Source organism: Stigmatopora argus, chromosome 3, assembly GCF_051989625.1.
Source record: "Stigmatopora argus isolate UIUO_Sarg chromosome 3, RoL_Sarg_1.0, whole genome shotgun sequence".
Taxonomy (NCBI): domain Eukaryota; kingdom Metazoa; phylum Chordata; class Actinopteri; order Syngnathiformes; family Syngnathidae; genus Stigmatopora; species Stigmatopora argus.
In genome coordinates this window covers 20,553,536-20,576,938 of record NC_135389.1, presented here as the reverse complement: position 1 = coordinate 20,576,938, position 23,403 = coordinate 20,553,536, and the positions used below count along the sequence as shown (strand labels likewise).

At 37.7% G+C, this 23,403-nt stretch overlaps 1 protein-coding gene and 1 long non-coding RNA gene across 5 annotated transcripts in view; one reads left to right on the top strand and one right to left on the bottom strand.

Moving 5' to 3' along the window:
• Positions 1–23,403, bottom strand: part of lingo1a (leucine rich repeat and Ig domain containing 1a) — a 139,734-nt gene that overhangs the window by 6,673 nt on the left and 109,658 nt on the right. The gene's annotated exons all lie outside the window — the stretch shown is intronic.
• LOC144070931 (uncharacterized) overlaps positions 6,184–23,403 on the top strand; it is a 40,993-nt gene continuing 23,773 nt past the window's right edge. Inside the window, exons 1-2 of the long non-coding RNA XR_013299507.1 lie at positions 6,184–6,312; positions 19,352–19,488. This is a non-coding gene — a long non-coding RNA (uncharacterized LOC144070931). The remainder of the gene's footprint in view (positions 6,313–19,351; positions 19,489–23,403) is intronic.

Here is a 23,403-nt window from a genome sequence, read left to right as displayed (position 1 = left end):
CGCTGAGTCTATGGATGCAACAGCGAGTGGCACGACTTGGCGTTTTTAGAAAGTTGTTGAAGGAAAATAGGGTTCCTATACCTGTTAACCTCGGCCAATTGCTCCCCTTATTAACGATTGCAATTCCCCTTGTTGAGTGATAAAAAAACACGGCCCATATTTACTCACATAGGGCACACTTAAAAGTCTAAAAAAATCTCCAAATTAGACGAGGTACACAATCAGTCGGTGCGCCTTTTGTATGCACTAAATTCAAGATTCATTTGGACACCAAGAATCGGTGGCCAGCCAGTCGCAAGGAGACGGTACTTGGACGTTTTGTCGAAAGACGTTTGGTGGACCGGACGTTTGGTCGACCGGACGTTTGGTCGACCGGACGTTTGGTCGACCGGACGTTTGGTCGAACGGACATTTGGTCGAACAGACATTTGGTCGCCGGGTTGTTACTGTTGAAACCAGCTCTCAAAATTATAATCATGAGAGAGAGGGAGAGTGAGTTTAATATCTAAATATCAACAGTAAGCTCTCTGTCATAATTTGACAGCGAGCGAATCTGGCGACCAAACGTCCGTTCTACCAAACGTCTGTTCTACCAAACGTCCGGGGACCAAACGTCTTTCGACGAAACGTCCGGTCATGCAAGGAGACAACCATTCATGCTCAAAACCATACCTAGGGACAATTTAGAGTGTCCAATCAGCCTACCATGCATGTTTTTGGAATGTGTGAGGAAACCGGAGTACCCAGAGAAAACCCACATAGGCCCAGGGAGAACATGCAAACTCCACACAGGTGGACTGACCTGAATCTGAACCCAGGACCCCAGAGCTGTGAGGCCAACGTGCCAACCACTCAAGCTGCCTGTAATTTTGTTTTGCAAATCTCTAATTGTCCCATGCAATTGAAGAGCGCGTGTGGGCTCCTCCAGTGGCCTAAGCTTTAGTCTACCTGACACAACACATTAGCCCGTGAGCGCCTCTCGACGCCATTGTAAATACCTGTAAGCTTCTGGGAAAATCCCCCGCCATGATGCTGACGCTTCGTGTTGCAGGACAAAGCGTTAAAAGCCTCTAAAGCTCGTTCCTTTGCCAAAGCGCTGAATCAGCTGCCAGGCTCTGCTTGAATGGGCTCACCTATGTTTACGTGATTATTTATTTAGACACCCTACATTGAGCATATAGCCTCACGGGACATTGTCGAACACGTTGGCTGCCATTGAAGGCAATAAATGTGGAATTTAGGTAGGTAGGGATCATAATGAGTTCTAGTGGATTGAATGTCCATCATGGTCAATTGAATAAATTCAATCTTAGAGGGACAATGACTATTTGAAGCCTTTTAAAGTAGCTTTAAATCATAAAGTTCTGGCATTTTTTTAATATCGGGACCTAACATTTTTGGTCATGTAGGCAACAATATTCATAATACATGTAGCCGACATTACAATTTTATGTCTGCATATATATGGATGCTAGTCGTAATATTTAAAAAAAATAAAAATAAAATTGTGGATTCATAAATGGTTTAAAAAAAACTAATTAATAAAATCTAACGGAAATAAATTACAAATACATATTTGTTACGTGCCTCCTTCATTCTTGAAAGTTGTTTAATATATCATGTTTAGTTCATTTTAATTGGGAGGACCAGTTCTGGATTAGTCTTAAATTTATGGCTTAAAAATATAAAATATTTTTTTCATTTTTTTACTACTTTTTTTAGGAGACAGTCTGAAAAAACAAACTGAGAAAGCTCACAATTCGTTTAAAAAGGTCAAACAAAAGTCAAAGTCAAGATATATTTTTCTATGAAAAAAAGTTCATCTTTCTTTTCTTTTCCAATGATTAAAAATTGAATATTTGAATAACTTAGAATATTTTGTTGAAGACGAGAGCTTACATTCTCAATATCGGGTTCACTTTGAAAAGCCTCCTCTAATATTGCTTGCCTAGCTGAATTTCAAGTGCGAAAAATAACAATGACCCCTGCATAATTGGGGCACTAAAGGCGGCTGCCTGGTGGGACGGCCGACTGCGGGCAGGTCTGTGAAATGGCGGGGCTTAAATGTAAGCTGATGCCCGACAGATGGACGCCAAAGCCCTAATCCGGGCCAAGAAGCCGGTTGGTGCTACAAGGTGCAGAATTCCAACAGCGGCCAGCTGTTGTTCTGAAAACAACGAGCGCCACTGTGCTAGTCGGGATGCTGGCCTCAACTTCACCTCTTGACGGGCTTGGCATCCTGTGCAGGTGCCTGGCACTCTAATCACACGCCTTTTAGGAACTAGGAAGATACCTTCTAGTGAACAAAATTGAAGGAAACCTTTTTAAAAATCAGCTTTTCTCAGTTTAAAAAAAAGGAATACAGAAACTAAAAGTGATAAGAAAAATAAAAACTTCAGCTGACGAGTGGTTAGCGATAATTACGGGATGAAATAAAGTTCTAACCTATCCTATCCTAACCTATACTAACCTAAACTAACCTAAATTAACCTAAACTAAACTAACCGAAACTAACCTAACCTAAACCAAACCTAAACTAACCTAACCCTAAACTGAATCTGAACTGAACCTGACCTAAACCTAACCTAAACCTAACCTAAACCTAACCTAAACCTAACCTAAACCTAACCTAAACCTAACCTAAACCTAACCTAAACCTAACCTAAACCTAACCTAAACCTAACCTAAACCTAACCTAAACCTAACCTAAACCTAACCTAAACCTAACCCTAACCTAAACCTAACCTAAACCTAACCTAAACCTAACCTAAACCTAACCTAAACGTAACCTAAACCTAAACATAACCTAAACCTAGCCTAAACCTAACCTAACCCAAAACCTAACCCAAAACCTAACCCAAACCTAATCTAAACCTAACCTAACCGAAACCTAAACCCTAACGGAAACCTAACCCAAACCAAACCCAAACCTAACCCAAACCTAACCCAAACCTAACCCTAACCTAAACCTAACCTAAACCTAAACCTAAACCTAACCTAAACCTAAACTAAACCTAACCTAAACCTAACCTAAACCTAACCTTAACTAAACCTAACCTAAACCTAAACCTAACCCTAACCTAAACCTAAACCTAAACCTAAACCTAAACCTAACCTAAACCTAACCTAACCTAACCTAACCTAAACCTAACCTAAACCTAACCTAAACCTAAACCTAAACCTAACCTAAACCTAACCTAAACCTAACCTAAACCTAACCTAAACCTAACCTAAACCTAACCTAAACCTAACCCTACCTAAACCTAACCCTACCTAAACCTAAACCTAACCCTACCTAAACCTAACCCTACCTAAACCTAACCCTACCTAAACCTAACCCTACCTAAACCTAACCCTACCTAAACCTAACCCTACCTAAACCTAACCCTACCTAAACCTAACCCTACCTAAACCTAACCCTACCTAAACCTAACCCTACCTAAACCTAACCCTACCTAAACCTAACCCTACCTAAACCTAACCCTACCTAAACCTAACCCTACCTAAACCTAACCCTACCTAAACCTAACCCTACCTAAACCTAACCCTACCTAAACCTAACCTAAACCTAACCCAACCTAAACCTAACCTAAACCTAACCTAACCTAACCTAAACCTAACCTAAACCTAACCTAAACCTAACCTAAACTAAACCTAACCTAAACCTAACCCAAACCTAACCCAAACCTAACCCAAATCTAAACCTAACCTAAACATAACCTAAACCTAATCCTAATCTAACCTAACCTAACCTAACCTAAACACATTTTGCCTTGTAGCTGTTTGCGTTTGTGTCGTTTCGCTTTGTCGGGGCGGAATATTTAATACGTTAACCAGTGAGCGTATGTCTGTGGGCTGTCTCTTTTACAGCTAAAGTGACTCCTCAATGGAAGGCAGCGAACATGCTAACATGGCTTCTTAGATTCATAAATAATTAAGATCTCCTTTCCGCTATGAAGGCTGATGGTGGCAGAATACCGGGTGGTGGAGAGCCATCTTGATTTTAATTGTGAGTGACACGGGAGTCTGGCAAAGAAAAAATGTCCTTTACCGCGACTCGAAGGGAGGCCGCGGAAAATGAGCTGTAAATGAGTTCATAGAGAGGTCTCGCCAATTGTGCGTGGAGCGGAAAAAAACGTCGTAGAATTTGAAATCAGTCCGAGTCTTGCGCATTTTCTAGACGCACACAAACAAGACACAATGGAAACAACACTCTTTTCATTTTATGACGCCGGCAAGGCGGCTTTTTTTTGTGTTTCCGAAGGCAATCAAAGGCAAGAAAGTGTGGTGACACACAAAGCGAGACGCTGGACCGGCTCACTAACATGTCTCGTGGATGGAGATAGATAACCATTCGCACCTACTGGCCATTTACTGGATCCAATTAAGTTAATCTGCATGCATTAGGTCAGTGGGAGGAAGCTGCAGGGCACGCGAGCCAGAGTAATCGCAGGCTTGCTTCCTCATCACAACAGGGTTAACCGAGAGCATCTACTATTCATTGCAAGGAAAGATTGGAGTCATTTTGGTCAAATGAAAAAAAAAAAGCAGAACAAATGGAGTAACGTAAGAGAATCTAGAAAAAAAAGGCAAGAATGTTCAAACAGTGGACTGATTTTTCATCAATAAGAGCAAGCAGTATTCTAATTAAAGTTGTTTTAGTGTAAAACATTGAACATTATCTCTCAACCAAACATTTTGTTTTACTCTCTTGCTTTTGACAAAAATACAAATGAATGTTTCTTTTTTCTAAACTATTAAATTACAACTTCCTTTAGCAAAACTGGAAAATTCAGCATGATTTAAGGAAATTGATCAATCAATTTTCTAGGGAAGAGAACTACAAAATTGTCTTTCAATGCTGAAACGGTTTCAATTTGAGCCAAAAGTGAGCATACACTAAACTAACTTATTTGTAATGAGACCATCTAGTCACCACAATAAATTGTCAGTTGCAAAACTATAAAAATATCTAACAAATAAACTTACATGACAAACAATTTGCATTGATTGACATCTATTATGTCAACTAAGTACACTTATACGTTTTTCCCCTAATTTTATACATTTTTGATCATTTCAAATTGTGTACGCTGAATATCAACCTTTGTACGAATTTTTTTTTGTACCTTTTTTGTAAAACCGATCTCGTTTTACCCACTTCGGCTCTAATCCGGATCGTCTTAGTCACTGGTAGCAGACAAAAACATCATAATCGACTGATAATATTGTCATGCTTTAAGCATGATATGCGCAATCCCCTTTTCACTATATAAATATAGCGTGTCAGTAAGCAATGTACCCTGTCCGCGTCATACAGCGATATCTACAGAATCTTGAATTTAGTGCATACTGATTAGGCAGCCCGTCCACTTTGGAGAAAATTTTAGACTTACGTGCGCCCTATGTGAGTAAATATATGCCGCGCTGAATTTATACATATTTTTAATCGCTTAATAATAATAAATATAGCGCGTCAGCAAGCAATGTACCCAAAAAGACAAGCTGTCAGCGTCAAACAGCGACATCTACATAATCTTGAATTTAGTGCATACTGATTGGATACCCTGTCTACTTTGGAGAAAATTTTACACTTAAGTGAGTAAATATATGCCATGATGAATTTGTACGTTGTTTTTTTAATCGCTTAATAAGGGGAATTGCAATCATTAATAAAGGGAGTAATTGGCTTAATAATAATAATATATATATAGCACGTCAGTAAGCAATGTACCCAGAAAGACAAGCTGTCAGCGTCAAACAGCAACATCTACAGAATCTTGAATTTAGTGCATACTGATTGGATACCCTGTCCATTTTGGAGAAAATCTTAGATGTAAGTGGACCCTATGTGAGTAAATATATGCTGCACTGAATTTCTACGTTTTTTAAATCGCTTAATAAGGGGAATTGCAATCATTAATAAGGGGAGCAATTGACCGAGGTTGCCAGGTATGAAAACATGTTGATACGATACCATCTATCCTTGCTAAAATGTATTTAACTAAATGGTTTTTCGAGGACACGCTTCCCATCCAAGCAGAACTCTGCCGACATTCCACAACTTAAACTCGCAATCAAACCATCCGTCTCCCAAGGCTCGCCATTCCGACGTCGACCAAAACGAGCACCACAACAAATATCTCTCCTTCACCTTGAGCTAAACACAACAATGTCTTCCACAGACTTTCCTTTCGAGGACAACCCACGAAGGTGAGCCCTCCTTCCGCGAGAGCCGGCAAAGAATTTCACGGATATAAAAACCAGCACCTGGGCGAGCGCACCTTCAAACACAGCCAAGGACAAATGGAGGTATGACCAAAAAATATATATATAAATAAATAAGCCCATCAAGAAAATGAGTATTTTCTCCCAAACACATCTTGATTTACGAGCCTAAAAGGCGAAGCGTTGCATCAAAGTGCCACACCAAAGTCATTTCAATTTGCTGCTTCACAATTTATCTCCTTCGATAGGAAGGGGGGCTCGTGAACAAAAGCAGTTTCCCAAGCGCCGGGGGGACGTTTAAGAAGAGCGCATAAGCCCGCTGAAGCGCTCTGATAGATTGTCTTCTCGCGCAATGACACAACAAAATGTCTTTTCTCCCACCGCAGTGCGAAGAGAATGGGAAGGCTCTATTTAAGCGGGGCGGGGTCACCCTCACGCTCTCGTCACCCCCGCGTGCCGGACGGGCGCTTTAATGAGTGTCGCCGTGAGCACGTACGCCGAGCCGGCTTGGAATAACAAGGGATTTAAAATGCATACGCTGTGAAATATGAGTCGCAGCGCCGCAAAATGGATGACCCTGACTTTAAAACGGGAGGGAAGGCAGTTTGTAAATGAGTTGTAAGAAAGGGGGACGGATGGGTGGGCTTCTGAAACATCGATGATGAATTATTATTATTTTTTTTTGTAAAAAGTGCTGCTGTTGACTTGGTCGTGGTTTTGTTAAAATACAGCATAATATTATTTATGTTGTTTACTCATTGACTTCAATTGTAAAAATGGAAGATGTCCAATCCAATTTGACTGGGAAGGAGGGATCAAAATGGTTGAAGGCTTTAAAATTTAGTTGATAATAACAATAATATTAAATCACTGAGTGCTATTGATGGTCTACTAGTGGCATACCTGGCAACTTATGTTTTCCTGTATTTTATGTTTTTTGATCATTTCAAATTGTGTATGGCGCAGGTGTCAAAGTGCCGGCCCGGGGGCCAAATCTGGCCCACCGCATCATTTTGTGTGGCCCGGGAAAGTAAATCATGAGTGCCGACTTTCTGTTTTAGGATTAAATTAAAATGAAGAGGATAGATGTATATTACATTTCCTGATTTTCCCTCTTTTAAATCAATAATTGTCATTTTTTAATCAATTTTTCTGCGTTTTGGTCCGGCCCACGTGAAATCAAGTTGACGTTAAAGTGGCCCATGAACCAACCCGCATGATTTTAGATATAATATTTAGATTTTTTTTAAATAAATGGATTAAAAGAACTGGATTAAAAGCCCTGAATATTCATTTTTTATAGATCTAAAACAATGTTTATTTTATCTTTTATATATTTTTAGATTTTACAAAATGATTTTTGAACTAAAAACAGAAAAAATGGACTAAAAAATGACAATTACTGATTTAAAAGGGGGAAAATCAGGAAATGTAATATACATCTATACTCTTCATTTGAATTTGATCCTAAAACAGAAAGTCGGCACTCATGATTGACTTTCCCGGGCCACACAAAATGATGGGGCGGGCCAGATTTGGCCCCCAGGCCGCCACTTTGACACATGTGCTCTAGTTCATGAGTTTACTTTCACCAAAAACTCCTTAAAATCTCCACATAGCCACTGATGCAACAATAAAAACAACAACAAAAGCTGAGAGACCAACTCAGGTAAATGGACTCTTCCCAATTTCCCCCCCCCCTATTTCCATATGCCCGCCAACACGTCTGGCGCGAAATGTGAGGAAATGGAGAGCATTTCAATTATTTATTTTCCTATTTGCATATGTATCCCAGTTTGAGGGGCCAGGGTGAGGAAGGGTTGTGTTATGGAAGAAGATTACTCCCGAGGATCTTAATGTGGCATACGGCAGGCTCGGGCAATTTAGAGAGCCCATTACCTCACATCAGGAGCAATCACTTGATGTGGAATGAAAGCGATACCATATGCCACCTTCGTGTTCCACACGTACGCCCGCGTTATGGTGGGATTATTTCCCGGGATTGGACGAGTTCGGGTTTTACGGCCCACCTGATCCCTCCTCCGCACTCAAAACCTGGCGTTAAGTACCGCAGCCACCCGGCAAATCTCCCAAATACCAAAAGTACTTTGCACTTCCGTCACTCGCCAAGGTCAAACAGCGTTTCATTTTCTCGCCTTTGATCGCCACCCCCGCTTCTTTTATCGCACCCCCCTGGTCACCTACATCACTCCCCCCCTTCCAGATTGAGAAGGTCCAGGTGGCTATGCAGAGGTCGTACACAAGCAATCACTCGGCTTTTCCGCCCAGTCGTGCTCGTTAAGTTCGTGACCGGACAGTTCGTCGACCGGACATGTCGTCGAACGGACATTTCGTCACTGGCGTTTCGTTGCCAGACATTTCGTCGACGGACAATTCGTAAGGTTAGTGGTTAGAATTAGGGTTAGGGCACATGGGTCAAAGTGGCGGCCCGGGGGCCAAATCTGGCCCACCGCATCATTCTGTGTGGCCCGGGAAAGTAAATCATGAGTGCCGACTTTCTGTTTTAGGATCAAATTAAAATGAAGAGTATAGATGTATATTAAATTTCCTGATGTTCCCCCTTTTAAATCAATAATTGTAATTTTTTAATCAATTTTTTTCTGTGTTTTTAGTTCAAAAATCATTTTGTAAAATCTAAAAGTATATATATAAAAAAGCTAAAATAAACATTGTTTTAGATCTATTAAAAACTGAATATTCAGGGTTTTTAATCCAGTTGTTTTAATCTATTTATAAATTTAAAAAAATCTAAATATTATATCTAAAATGGTCCGACCCACGTGAAATCAGGTTGACGTTAAAGCGGCCTGCGAACCAACCCAAGTCTGACACCCTTGGGTTAGGGGATAGTGGTTAAGGTTAGGCTTAACCTAACCTCAACCTCGCAAATGATTGTTTTGTTGCATAAATAATTGTTATCAACCAGGTAATCTCTCTCTCTCTCAAAATTATAATCATGAGAGAGAGTTTTTACTTCAGATTTTTTAAAGGAACTTTGACATTAAAATAAGAGGCAATAAATAAAACGAAAATTGTCCGTCGACGAAATGCCCGGGTACCATAAAGTTTGAATTACGGACGTGGCGAAACTCGCAACTCGTCAAAATAAAATAAATAAACCCTATTGCATCAATTGGGTGGCCAAATCGACTATGTTGAGTCACTTTAACGACGTGTGTTGGTTACATTACGGAAGTGGTTTGTCATCATCAGCGCTTTGAAAAAATTCATAATAATGTGTGTGATGCAATAATAGGGTCAATACAATATGCGTTTGGTTTCGATCATTTCCTCATCCTGGAAATAAAGCAGAAGTATGAACACCAAGTGTTTATTCTCTTAACTATGGTAAAAAAAACCTCAACAATCTTCTAAAAAGACAGCGCTTTCCCTCACAAATTGCAAATTGTTTGTCTCAGTTAAAGGCACACGTTGTATATATTGTTTTTGTACTGTATCAAGGTCACGGGTTGCTGCAATAAATTACTTAAATTCAAAATTAGAAAAAAACTTCCCGTGACGGCTAACTGCAATGAAATACTTTGGTTTTCAACATTTCTTTGCAAACTTAAAATGTCCATTTAAAGGCTAACTGCAGCTCTAAATTCTTCCTAGTTTCGAAACCTTTCATTTTACACAAGTATAGATTGACAGGCGAGCAGCTAGGGTTGAACTTTTTTTAGCCAAACTCAGCAGGAACAATCCCACGTGCCCCTTAATTGGGACCCCGCGCTACCGAAACCGGATGGTTGGATTTTCAACACGGCTGTAAATGTCACACGATTCACGTTGCCGCACAACTAACATGACGAGACCACAAAAGAGCAGCTTGGACAAAAAAATATATATGTCGTTGTCCTGACAGCTTTTGTGGTACCACAAAGAGGAAAAAAAAAGTGTGAATGGCACGTCGATTCGCGTTAATCAGCTCACTACCTTTATCAGACTAATTAGATTTCTCAGTACCGCATATCTGGCAACTTATACGTTTTTCCCGTATTTTATACATTTTTGATCATTTCAAGGGTGTCAGACTCGGGTTGGTTCGCGGGCCGCGTTAATGTCAACTCGATTTTATGTGGGCCGGACCATTTTAGATATAATATTTAGATTATTTTTTATAAATGGATTAAAAGCCCTGAATATTCAGTTTTTTATAGATCTAAAACAATGTTTATTTTAGCTTTTTTTAAATATATTTTTAGATTTAAAAAAATGATTTTTGAACTAAAAACACAGAAAAAATTGATAAAAAAATTACAATTATTGATTTAAAAGGGAAAATCAGGAAATTTGATATACATCTATACTCTTCATTTTAATTTGATCCTAAAACAGAAAATCGGGACTCATGATTTACTTTCCCGGGCCACACAAAATGATGCGGCGGGCCAGATTTGGCCCCCGGGCCGCCACTTTGACACATGTGGTCTATGGCGTATAACAACTTTTGTACAGGATTTTTTTAAGTACGTCTTGAAAATACTATTTTCCCGTAGAAAAAGTATTGTGCAGTGACTGCTGGGATATATAGTTCTTTTGTCAATACACCCAATGGATTGTGGCCTGGCGATCGGCATCAACACAGCTTTACGAAGCATGGACGCTAGCTACTAGTTAGCTACTATTTGCGAATGGATTGTGGCCTGGCGATCGGCATCAACACAGCTTTACGAAGCAACTTTGATGGATTTGTGGGTGATGATGACGTGAGTACATTGTAAAAGGGCTAAATAAAGTACAACCGAACTCAGTTTTGCTTCCGTTGCCTTTTTAAAAACATGTTTTTAGCGTGTGGGTGTAGCACGTATGTTTAAGATGGTGTATGTTTTTCCATGCCTGGCTGCGTCTATAAAAATGGTGCGTCCTTTGTGTGTGTCAAATACAGAAATAGCACTCGTTATTGACACTGCGGCTAAAAATACGATGCGCCGTATAGTCGTGAAAATACGGTATATAAATATAGCGCGTCAGCAAGCAATGTACCCACACAGTCAAGCTGTCAGCGTCATAGAAGCGACATCTACACAATCTAGTGCATTCTGATTGGTCACCCCGTCAACTTCGGAGAAAATTTTTGACTTTTAAGTGCGCCCTATGTTAGTAAATATGTGCCGCGTTGCATTTGTAAGTTTTTTTATCGCTTAATAATGGGACTTCCAATCATTTCCCCGAGTACGGATAAATAAAGTTTAATCTACTCTAATTAATAAAGGGGGCAATTGGCCGAGGTTGACAGGTAGGGTACTGATACGGCGTAGTACGAGCTTCTATGGAATCACTCCAGAGCTGATAAAAGTCTACTTGTGGGTGTTGACAAGGGATTTGCGGTGTTTTTGGCGTGGCGGTATTAAAGACGGGGTGACCTTGTCACCGATCCACTCGTGGCATGCGAAAATACCTGGATCGTCTGTTGTCAAAACGCAAGATTTGGCTCCCTCTAGTCAGCCTGGGATTAAGCACGGCGGCAGGATTGGGAGCTTCTACTTCTCTATCTTTACGACCTCGACTACTGCGAGCCCGAGATAGCGAGCGGGATGATACAAGGACAGCTTAGACAAGTAATTTTGCTTTTAATTGCTTCCGTCTCCCGTGAGGCCCGTTGCTTAAGCGCTGAAAACTGTTGTTGTTTTCCTCCTAATAATCTTTGATTATATGAAGGTCAGCGTTTTTGCTTTATTTTTTTGGGGGGTTGAGGGTCTTATGGGAGAATTGATAACAGGTGAAGTTGAAAAAAGTATTATCGTGCTTTGTGAGAGCAAGCCGGGCCCTTTTAGACGAACACAACAGCTATTTTGCGCTCTATTCTAATTCATTGGCCTTTGAATTGCGTTTTTTTTTCTTCCCGTGCAGCTTAGTTCTCATTTCCCCAGCTTGTATCAATAGTGTCATTATGTGGGGTTTTATCTGGCTAATTAAGGCTTCATCTTTTGGGGCGATCTCTCCGAGGACGCGGATTAAGCTTTTCTATCTCGGCTCGGCCCGATCGGCTATGTCGACTGCGGGCCGGGAAGAGACGGTGATACGGTTGCCGTTGTTATGTATCGGTTCAATTCCACTAAAATAACAAGGTTGATCGCAGGAATGAAAGGAAATGTCGATCGTTAGGAGAATTTTCTATCAAACCTCAAATCTGATGACCAGATCTGGTAAATGACCCTACAGTTTATCTGTCAACCAGGGCCAATTCTTCCCCTTATTAATGATTGCAATTCCCCTTATTAAGCGGTAAAAAAAATTAAAAATACATATGAATGCAATGTGGCACATATTTACTCACATAGGGCAGACTTAAAAGTCTAATATTTTCTCCAAAGTGGACAGGGTAAACAATCAGTATGCACTAAATTCAAGATTGTGTAGATGTCGCTGTATGACGCTGACAGCTTGATTGTCTGGGTACATTGCTTGCTGACGCGCTATATTTATATAGTGAAAAGGGGGATTGCGAGTGGGCATAACATACTTAAAGCATGACAATATTAGCAGTCAATTATGACGTTTTCGTCTGCTACCAGGGACCGAGATGATCCGGATTGGAGCCGAAATGGGTAAAACGAGATCGGTTTTACAAAAAAACGTACTTAAAAAAAATGTACAAAAGTTGCTATACGGCGTACACAATTTTAAATGATCCAAAAAAAATGACAATACGGGAAAAAAATATAAGTTGACAGGTATGCTCCAGTTATCTATGGCCTTGTAGGAAATTGCCTAATCATTTTATTTATTTAGTTTTTGGTACCATAATCAAGGTAGCTATCCCTCTATAAGGCAGGTGACTATTTTTAGGATTTTTTTTTTTTAAAGAAACTTAAAGACCTGGCAAAATGCACAATTTGGAAGATGTTTACGTTTTTGATGTTATGTGATCACAATATTAGCATCTGGAATGCGTGTAATGTGCTAAAATTCTAGGTCTTAATTATATACTACAGTAAATGCTAAAGGTTTGGTGAATTTCTAAATTGTGCATTTTATTCTTCTGTTTTTTGTCCATTTTATAACAACATTGTATAATCTCACTGTCGCTGAAAATGTGTTTTATATTCTAGTTTCTTCAAAGTAGCCACCTTTTGCTCTGCTTCACATTCTGTGGTCTTTACTATATATTTTTGTGGTTAGGAAATGTGAGATTCGGTAAAAAATTTTTTTTTTTTTACATATAATATATAAATGAATAAACCGTTTATGCTCACGAGGATTGTGGGCGTAAATAAAATCATAATTTTTTAACACTACTACGTTGATTATTTTAATAGATTTTTTATTTCATAATATTTAAGTCATTGCCTCATTGAGTAGTAAAAATGATGTTAGTACTAAAACTACCCCGTTAAAGTTTCAATACTTATCTAAAGACATTTTTATGGGGGCTTTCAGTACATTCCTGAGTGCCCATTATTTAAGGTAAGACTGGTTTATTAACTCATTAGTTTTGGATTCATTGTTGACTTTAGTAATTGTTGTCATATATTAAAAACATTATTTCCATTCAAATCATTTTAGAAAAATACTATGCAAAAGTTGATTTAAATTTAAACCAATAGCCGATGTTAAAACTGATGACGATACAATTCTCCTCAATCAACGTAACAAATCTAATTAATCCTTCGTGTTTACCAATAGTTATACAAACATGGATTTTAGTGATGGATTTTTTAAAATGTGCCTTAATGCAGTTCTTCCTTATTTCTTGGCATCTTTTTGATGCCACCGTCTCGAGTCGATAACCTGCAATCTGACCTCCCTTTTTCTCTTCCTGCAATTTTTCTTTCCTCGGCCCAAAGTCAACATATCGTTGTCTCTACTCTCTGTCCACCAAGCAGCTTTTAGGATTTTAAACAAAGAGCTAAATAAAGCCTTTTTCCGCTCATTTAACCTTAAGCAAAGCCTCTGTTGACGGCAGTTGCGTAATGAAGTTAAAAGCTCCAACACTGATCTTATGAAAGGAGGCCATAATGGACCAAAAACATTTAAATGTAATTTTTTTGGGTTATACTTTAAATACAATTGTTGAACCAATGCTGATGGGATTGTTCCAGGCCTTACATTGAATGGATACAAAGTCAAATACTTTCATGATATGGAAAAATAAGACTTAAGAGATAAAATAAATGATTAAATAACTTATTTTTAACACACTGGGATGTGGCTGTGTACGGAATTAACCAAAAATTTTTAGATAATTAATGAGTCAGTTGAGAGCTACAGTCCCGATTAAGCCCAAATTAATATATTTCTTTGGACATATTTAATTTGAAGAAAATCTTGGAACATTTTGTGCTAACATATCATCTAATTTTGAACTTTTTTTAGAAATCCATTCTCCTGTCTAATTCTTGATGGCAAGTGGTCGTGCGTTATCCTATTGTAAGGACATTTGTGTGCATCATTTTGGGAATATTTTGAAGGGAATACAAAAGCAAACAACCCTCGATAGGTTGCGTCTGAAAGTCAGGGTGGAGGCGGGGCCTATAGAGCCAACCCGGGAGAAGAAAGGTATCAAAATTTAAAAGAAAATTAGAATTAAGTTTAGTGTAAGGTTAGATTTAACTTATTTTTGAGTGTGTCTGCATCGTAATCCAAGTTCATTTAAATTTGTTTGTTATGTTACGAGCGCGTTGCCGTGCAAAAAGTCTCTCCCTCCGCAAAATCTGTCAAATTTTAGTACTATTAAACACATTTTAGTAATATTAAACCACTAGTTATTTGCTACTTTGTTAATAGATGGCAAATTAGAACAAATAACAATGTTTTTCCAATCCAATATCCTGTTTTGGTTGTTTTTTCAGACGATTGGAACAAATTAATTTGTTTTTAGTTCATTTCTATGGGAAACGTTCATTTGAGTTACGAGTATATCGACATACGAGCTCAGTCCCGGAATGAATTAAGCTCTTATCTCAAGGTACCACTATATCGCAAAAAAATCTACTGTCCTATTTGTTTACCACTGCAAACTACAATAATAATGAACAGAAATAACGCAACACGATTACGCCTCTCCCCCAAAACTAGCCATCACTCTCTTGTAGAACATATCCACTATTGTGTTAGGACACATTAGGCTGAATCACCGATTTTCGTAGAGAAATACGCCAGCTCATTTGAATCCATGTTATGAATTTCCCTCATTGTCGTTCGAAATGCCACAACTCGCTCTTTGTGTGTTCTACAACGTACAAATAGCTGTTTATCAGTAGGGGATGATTAGCGCTGTGCCGGCAAATGAAAATATGCCGCTGTCACATCTGCTCCACCGCAAACTTCCATTCAATTGCACAAAGCACAACGGCGGCTCCCGTCCGCGTCGCCACGCTTCGGCGGCCGCGAGTGATATTTTACACGGGTGGGAACGAAGCCCACCTCTCGGATGCGGTGCCGCGGTTCAGGGCTGACGCTCTAAATGAGCTCTCAACTGTCCGAGTGGGAGTGTCGTGAACGCCATGCCGTCGTTTAGTACGACAGATGAAATTTTTTCCCTTAGTTTGTACACCTGAGTGGTTTATTTAGGGATTTCATTTCTTTTTAAAGTATGCCTTTTGGTGTAAATGTGGACAGCTGCGATTTATAGTCCGTGTGGTTTATGGTTTTATTGTCAAATTTGATGGGTGCCGTTTAAAGTACGGTTTATAACAAATATTTGCTTTTTTATCTGTTGTCCTTGATGAATGCAAAATGTTATCCCTGTAATGAATCAAAATGAAATGTTTGCGAATAGCTGCTTTTCGTTTGGAAAACAACGATATGGTTATATAATATTTACTGTCGAACTGTTTTTTTTTTCAATAAGAATTTGGAGGCATGATATGAAGCCCAAAGTAATAGAACAGTCGTAAATAATGATATTTTATAAAAAGACGACCAGCTGACACACTAGCAAAACACATTTCTAAAAGGTGACCATCTGTTTACTGCTTTTAAAGTATGTGCTCTATATTGTACGAGAAAGCCAACAAAGCATATCATATTTTCTCACATATTAGCCACGTATAAGCCTAAAATATGAGGCCCAACTGAAAAGATTTTCTCGCATATTAGCCGCATCCGCGTATAAGCCGTACCCTTAAAATTGGCATAAAATCGTTGAAGTTTAAAATTTCTCTCGTATAAGATGCCCCCTGATTCACAATTTCAAACTCCATATTCATATTTTAAGTACAAATGTGTTACTTTGAAGGGAAAATCTTAATCCAAATATGTACATGTTGTATTTCTCAGATTCTGTATAAATCGATTGCTAGATTGCACATTCCAAAAGGGTGTTGCCAGCACGTAGAGAAATTCAAAAAGGGGAGTCAGGTGAGCAGTACAACCAGGAAGTGTGTCCGCAGTGGTCTAGTTTAACTACTGGTAAAGGGTAAGATGGCGGCGCCGTAGTGGTAATGGTAGTAAGTTTTTTGCAAGATATGTTTTTTTTTCTTCTTGAATTTCATTCATGGTCATCAAAATAAATTTTGTTTAGCATTTTATCAGTTTATCTTTTGTCTCTATTGAAATAAATGACCCAATCGACTGCATGATCTTGCATTATGGCATTTCGTCTTTATAACCTTGCAGTTTCGAGCATGTCAAGTCTAATTTATGCGCATATAAGCCGTACCCTCGATTCAGTCATTTTTTAGCAACAAATATGGCGTATATGCGATAAAACATGGTATATAATATCGCAAAGTCCATTCCACATCCAGCTGTCAATGTAAATCTGCCCGGCAACAGCCGCCGATTAGTCCCAACGTTCTGCATACAAATATCCCCGTTGGGCGCACGATGAATTATCTTCACCGTCAAAGAAGCACCTCTCCGACCCTCGACCCGTGCCCCCTATTCACAATCAATGGCTTATTATTATTTTTAATGACGCCTCCTTTGTGAGCAAGCCCAATGATTTATGGCGGCGTGTGCGTGGAAACACTATGAACTATGGGACACCGGAGGATGGCGCATTCAAATGAAAAATTTGAATAACTCCTTAAGGAATGTTTAATGAATGCGGGCAAGGCTGCTGGGGGTGCCGTCCTCTCAACACGCGGCCCAATATGCAAATACAACCCATAATGTGGAGTGCACATTTGTAGTCAGTATAGTGTGTACATACTGAGTATTATTAATGCGATTTTGCGACCTCTAGTATAACTCAGCCATGTCAATAACAAGAACAATAGAAATGGAGTGGGATAATTATCCCCTTTCACCCCGTTGTTTGTGCCGGTTTCTGATTGCCGCTAGCTTGCGTAGACACGCCTCTCAGCGACTTTGAGTGGAAGGAGGTCACAGTGGGACGTGGTTATTTATAATCAGCATCTAGATTTGGTATTTTATTGCTTCAGTCCGCCTGTTTACTTGAGGGAGCAACGATTAAAAGCAAAGTGTAGATTTCAAACTATTAAGTGTAACCCTAGAATCGGTGACCCGCCACATCATTTTGTGGGGCCCCAGAAAGTAAATAATTAATTATGACTTTCTGTTTTCATGATCAAATTCTAATGAAGGTTATCGATTTTGCCAGTCAAAATAAATTAAGCATCAAAGACACGTCAATGGTTAAAGACACGTGTATAACATTGAAAATAAATTGCAAACCATTGCCGTAAAAGGCCTGAAATTAATGACAAAAATTCCTATTTTCATCACTTGTAGCATTATACATTAAATGTAACGTTCACGCTTTTAATATAATGAACACTAAGCTTAACACCAAAATGTCAATTACTAGCACATAGCTATCGAGATAAATTGTACCCGGTATAATGTTAATGAATGAACGCTATCTCTAATAACCCGTTTGGTTTTTATGAGCCGTTTCTCAACCAAAATGAATAAATGATGCTTCTCGAATAATTATTCTGCAGAACAACACGAGCGTCTCTGTGACGAATACCGAGGAACGGAATATTTTAAAAATGACATGTCCCGCCATGTGAACCTGCAATAAAAATTAGCAATTCAGAAGCAAGTCAGCTTTGGATTAGTGTATACAATAATTATGTTAATGCCTGAAACATCGCCGGGTTCAGAGAGAAAAATTAGATTCCGCAAGTCATGCCGCCGACAAAAATTTCTCCACGCGCAGAGGTGAAGTGGAGGGCAAAGAGCGATTGCGCCCCACGACGCTGAGTTCAAGAGAGCGCGGAACATCGGGGTGGAATCAACAGCTGTTTACCACGACGGACATGCTGACTCGGGCAAGGAGCGTGAACTTCTGATTCGTCGCCAGATATGATAACGCGCAAGAGTTGACGTTATAAAGAGTAGATACCATTTTCGTCTGTGCCGGGTTGTAAAGCTATGCTGCGGTAACGCTATTAGCGGTGGGAACGCTACAAAATGTGAAGCAGAGTTTTAGTACAGACCCAAATCAGGTACAAAATTGGTAATACAGTGGTACCTCGAGATACAAGCTTAATTCGTTCCGGGACTTTTTGCACGGCAACGCGCTCGTAAAATAACATAAACAAATTTAAATGAACTTGGATTACGATGCAGGCACACTCAAAAATAAGTTTAATCGAACCTAACACTAAACTTAATTCTAATTTTGTTTGACATTTTGATACCTTTCTTCTATTGGCCCCGCCTCCACCCTGACTTTCAGATGCAACCTATCGAGGGTTGTTTGAGTTTATATTCCCTTCGAAATATTCCCAAAATGATGCACACAAATGTCCTCACAATAGGATAACGTACGACCACTTGCCAACGAGAAGTAGTATAAACGCCATTCGCACTGACTAACGGGTAAAAAAACACTGAACAATGCAAGGCTCCGCCCAGTGCTCGCAGAGACATTACAAAGAGGGAGTTGCGGGGAGAGACAGTGGCCATGATGTTCTTATGAGCAGCATCTCGCGTCTGCTGTCTGCTCGTATATCAAAATTTGTCTCGTATCTCAAGATAAATATTTGCCCGAAATTTTACTTGTATCTCAAATTGCTCGTATGTCGGGCCACTCGTATGTTGAGGTACCACTGTACAAGCAATTTTTCGTACAGTAAAGAAAATGTGAGGTTGCAGTCAGTGAGTGGGGCTATCGATCATTGACAACAGTCTCTCAAATGTCCTAACCCTTGTCTTCATCACTTGTTTTTTTTCCTTGTAGACACCTGCTGCTACAGGCTGAATGCTATCTCTACTGGCTCACTAGCAACCCACAGGCACCAATAAGTCCACGTGTTGTCAGATTCCTAACCAACAAAAGGCTGCCCTCGACTAGCCAACTATCTTAACTGACTTCAGGTAATTCTGCATCAACATCTGATACTATATATATATATATATATATATATATATATATATATATATATACAGACGCTCCCCTACTTACGAACGCAATTGGTTCCGAGCGATTGTTCATAAGTTGAATTTGTTTGTAAGTTGATTCAGTGCTATATTTTGTATTATAATTTATGTTTAAGGCCGATATAAGTACAGACGCTCCCCTACTTACGAACATTCAACTTACGAACAACGGTATATACGAACATGTCTGCAAATTGCGTTTAAGTCCAAAAATGTTCGCAAGTCCAATTTTGTATTTTGCGCCTTTTTCGGAGTAGTACTTCTTTCCGCCGCTAATACCGACGCCTGGCGCTGTGAGAGCTCAGCTCACCCAGCATCTATCTTCTTCGTTGCAATGCGGAAGTGCGTGAATGTATCTCCAGTGTACAAAGAACCTTTTTCATTTGTATCATTAAATATCTCATGCATCCAATATTGAATATGGTTGGTAAAAAGCTAAAGGCTTCTATTGAGGGAGTTGCAAGGAAGAGGCAAGCCATTTCATTTGAAACGAGTGGCAATAATAACGAAGCTTGATGCGCGTGAGAGTGGTGAGCGTTTCACAGGCATTGAATGGTTCGACCGTCAGTACCATTTATAAACAGAAAGATCGAGCAGCAGGACCCAAATATTGAACGTTGCACAAAGTTTGCAAATCCATTGAATGATGCCATACAGTGCTACCGCATCATTTATGATGAAAAAAAAGAAGAAAACTGTGCAATCGTCATTAGGTCGCTTCTTTTTTTCTTAAAAAACGACATAGTATGGTAAGGCTTTTTATTTCTTAAAAAACGACATAGTATAGTAAGGCTGTTTTTCTTAAAAATCGACATAGTATAGTAAGGCTTTTTTTCTTAAAAAACGACATAGTATAGTAAGGCTTTTTTTCCCTAAAAAACGACATAGTATAGTAAGGCTTTTTTTCTTAAAAAAACGACATAGTATAGTAAGACTTTTTTTCCCCCTAAAAAACGACATAGTATAGTAAGGCTTTTTTTCCCTAAAAAACGACATAGTATAGTAAGGCTTTTTTTTCCTAAAAAAACGACAGTATAGTAAGGCTTTTTTTCTTAAAAAACGACATAGTATAGTAAGGCTTTTTTTCTTAAAAAACGACATAGTATAGTAAGGCTTTTTTCCCTAAAAAACGGCATAGTATAGTAAAGCTTTTTTTTTCCTAAAAAAACGACATAGTATAGTAAGGCTTTTTTTCTTAAAAAACGACATAGTATATATAGTAAGGCTTTTTTTCTTAAAAAAACGACATAGTATAGTAAGGCTTTTTTTCCTAAAAAACCGACATAGTATAGTAAGGCTTTTTTTCTTAAAAAACGACATAGTATAGTAAGGCTTTTTTTCTTAAAAAACGACATAGTATAGTAAGGCTGTTTTTCTTAAAAAACAACATAGTATAGTAAGGCTGTTTTTCTTAAAAACGACATAGTATAGTAAGGCTTTTTTTCCCTAAAAACGACATAGTATAGTAAGGCTTTTTTCCCCTAAAAAATGACATAGTATAGTAAGGCTTTTTTTCAAAAAAAACCAACATAGTATAGTAAGGCTTTTTTTCTTAAAAAACAACATAGTATAGTAAGGCTTTTTTTCTTTAAAAACGACATAGTATAGTAAGGCTTTTTTTCCTAAAAAAACGACATAGTATAGTAAGGCTGTTTTTCTTAAAAATGACATAGTATAGTAAGGCTATTTTTTCTTAAAAAACAACATAGTATAGTAAGGCTTTTTTCCCCTAAAAACGACATAGTATAGTAAGGCTTTTTTCCCCCTAAAAAATGACAGTATAGTAAGGCTTTTTTTTCCTAAAAAAACGACATAGTATAGTAAGGCTTTTTTTCTTAAAAAACGACATAGTATAGTAAGGCTTTTTTTCTTAAAAAACGACATAGTATAGTAAGGCTTTTTTTCTTAAAAAACGACATAGTATAGTAAGTCTTTTTTTCTTAAAAAACGACATAGTATGGTAAGGCTTTTTATTTCTTAAAAAACGACATAGTATAGTAAGGCTGTTTTTCTTAAAAAACGACATAGTATAGTAAGGCTATTTTTTCTTAAAAAACGACATAGTATAGTAAGGCTTTTTTTCCCTAAAAACGACATAGTATAGTAAGGCTTTTTTTTCCTAAAAAAACGACATAGTATAGTAAGGCTTTTTTTCTTAAAAAACGACATAGTATAGTAAGGCTTTTTTTCCAAAAAAACGACATAGTATCGTAAGGCTTTTTTTTCCTAAAAAAACGACATAGTATAGTAAGTCTTTTTTTCTTAAAAAACGACATAGTATGGTAAGGCTTTTTATTTCTTAAAAAACGACATAGTATAGTAAGGCTGTTTTTCTTAAAAAACGACATAGTATAGTAAGGCTATTTTTTCTTAAAAAACGACATAGTATAGTAAGGCTTTTTTTCCCTAAAAACGACATAGTATAGTAAGGCTTTTTTTCCCTAAAAAATGACATAGTATAGTAAGGTTTTTTTCTAAAAAACAACATAGTATAGTAAGGCTTTTTTTCTTAAAAAACAACATAGTATAGTAAGGCTATTTTTCTTAAAAAACGACATAGTATAGTAAGGCTTTTTTATTTAAAAAACGACAGTATAGTAAGTCTTTTTTTCTTAAAAAACGACATAGTATGGTAAGGCTTTTTATTTCTTAAAAAACGACATAGTATAGTAAGGCTGTTTTTCTTAAAAAACGACATAGTATAGTAAGGCTTTTTTTCTTAAAAAACGACATAGTATAGTAAGGCTTTTTTTCCCTAAAAAACGACATAGTATAGTAAGGCTTTTTTTCTTAAAAAAACGACATAGTATAGTAAGACTTTTTTTCCCCCTAAAAAACGACATAGTATAGTAAGGCTTTTTTTCCCTAAAAAACGACATAGTATAGTAAGGCTTTTTTTCTTAAAAAACGACATAGTATAGTAAGGCTTTTTTTCTTAAAAAACGACATAGTATAGTAAGTCTTTTTTTCTTAAAAAACGACATAGTATGGTAAGGCTTTTTATTTCTTAAAAAACGACATAGTATAGTAAGGCTGTTTTTCTTAAAAAACGACATAGTATAGTAAGGCTATTTTTTCTTAAAAAAGGACATAGTATAGTAAGGCTTTTTTTCCCTAAAAACGACATAGTATAGTAAGGCTTTTTTTTCCTAAAAAAACGACATAGTATAGTAAGGCTTTTTTTCTTAAAAAACGACATAGTATCTAAAAAAACGACATAGTATCGTAAGGCTTTTTTTTCCTAAAAAAAAGACATAGTATAGTAAGTCTTTTTTTCTTAAAAAGCGACATAGTATAGTAATGCTTTTTTTCCAAAAAAACGACATAGTATAGTAAGGCTGTTTTTCTTAAAAAACGACATAGTATAGTAAGGCTATTTTTTCTTAAAAAACGACATAGTATAGTAAGGCTTTTTTCCCTAAAAACGACATAGTATAGTAAGGCTTTTTCTCCCTAATAAATGACATAGTATAGTAAGGTTTTTTTTTCTAAAAAACAACATAGTATAGTAAGGCTTTTTTTCTTAAAAAAACAACATAGTATAGTAAGGCTTTTTTTCCTAAAAAAACGACATAGTATAGTAAGGCTTTTTTTTCCTAAAAAAACGACATAGTATAGTAAGGCTTTTTTTCTTAAAAACGACATAGTATAGTAAGGCTTTTTTATTTAAAAAACGACAGTATAGTAAGTCTTTTTTTCTTAAAAAACGACATAGTATGGTAAGGCTTTTTATTTCTTAAAAAACGACATAGTATAGTAAGGCTGTTTTTCTTAAAAAACGACATAGTATAGTAAGGCTTTTTTTCTTAAAAAACGACATAGTATGGTAAGGCTTTTTATTTCTTAAAAAAC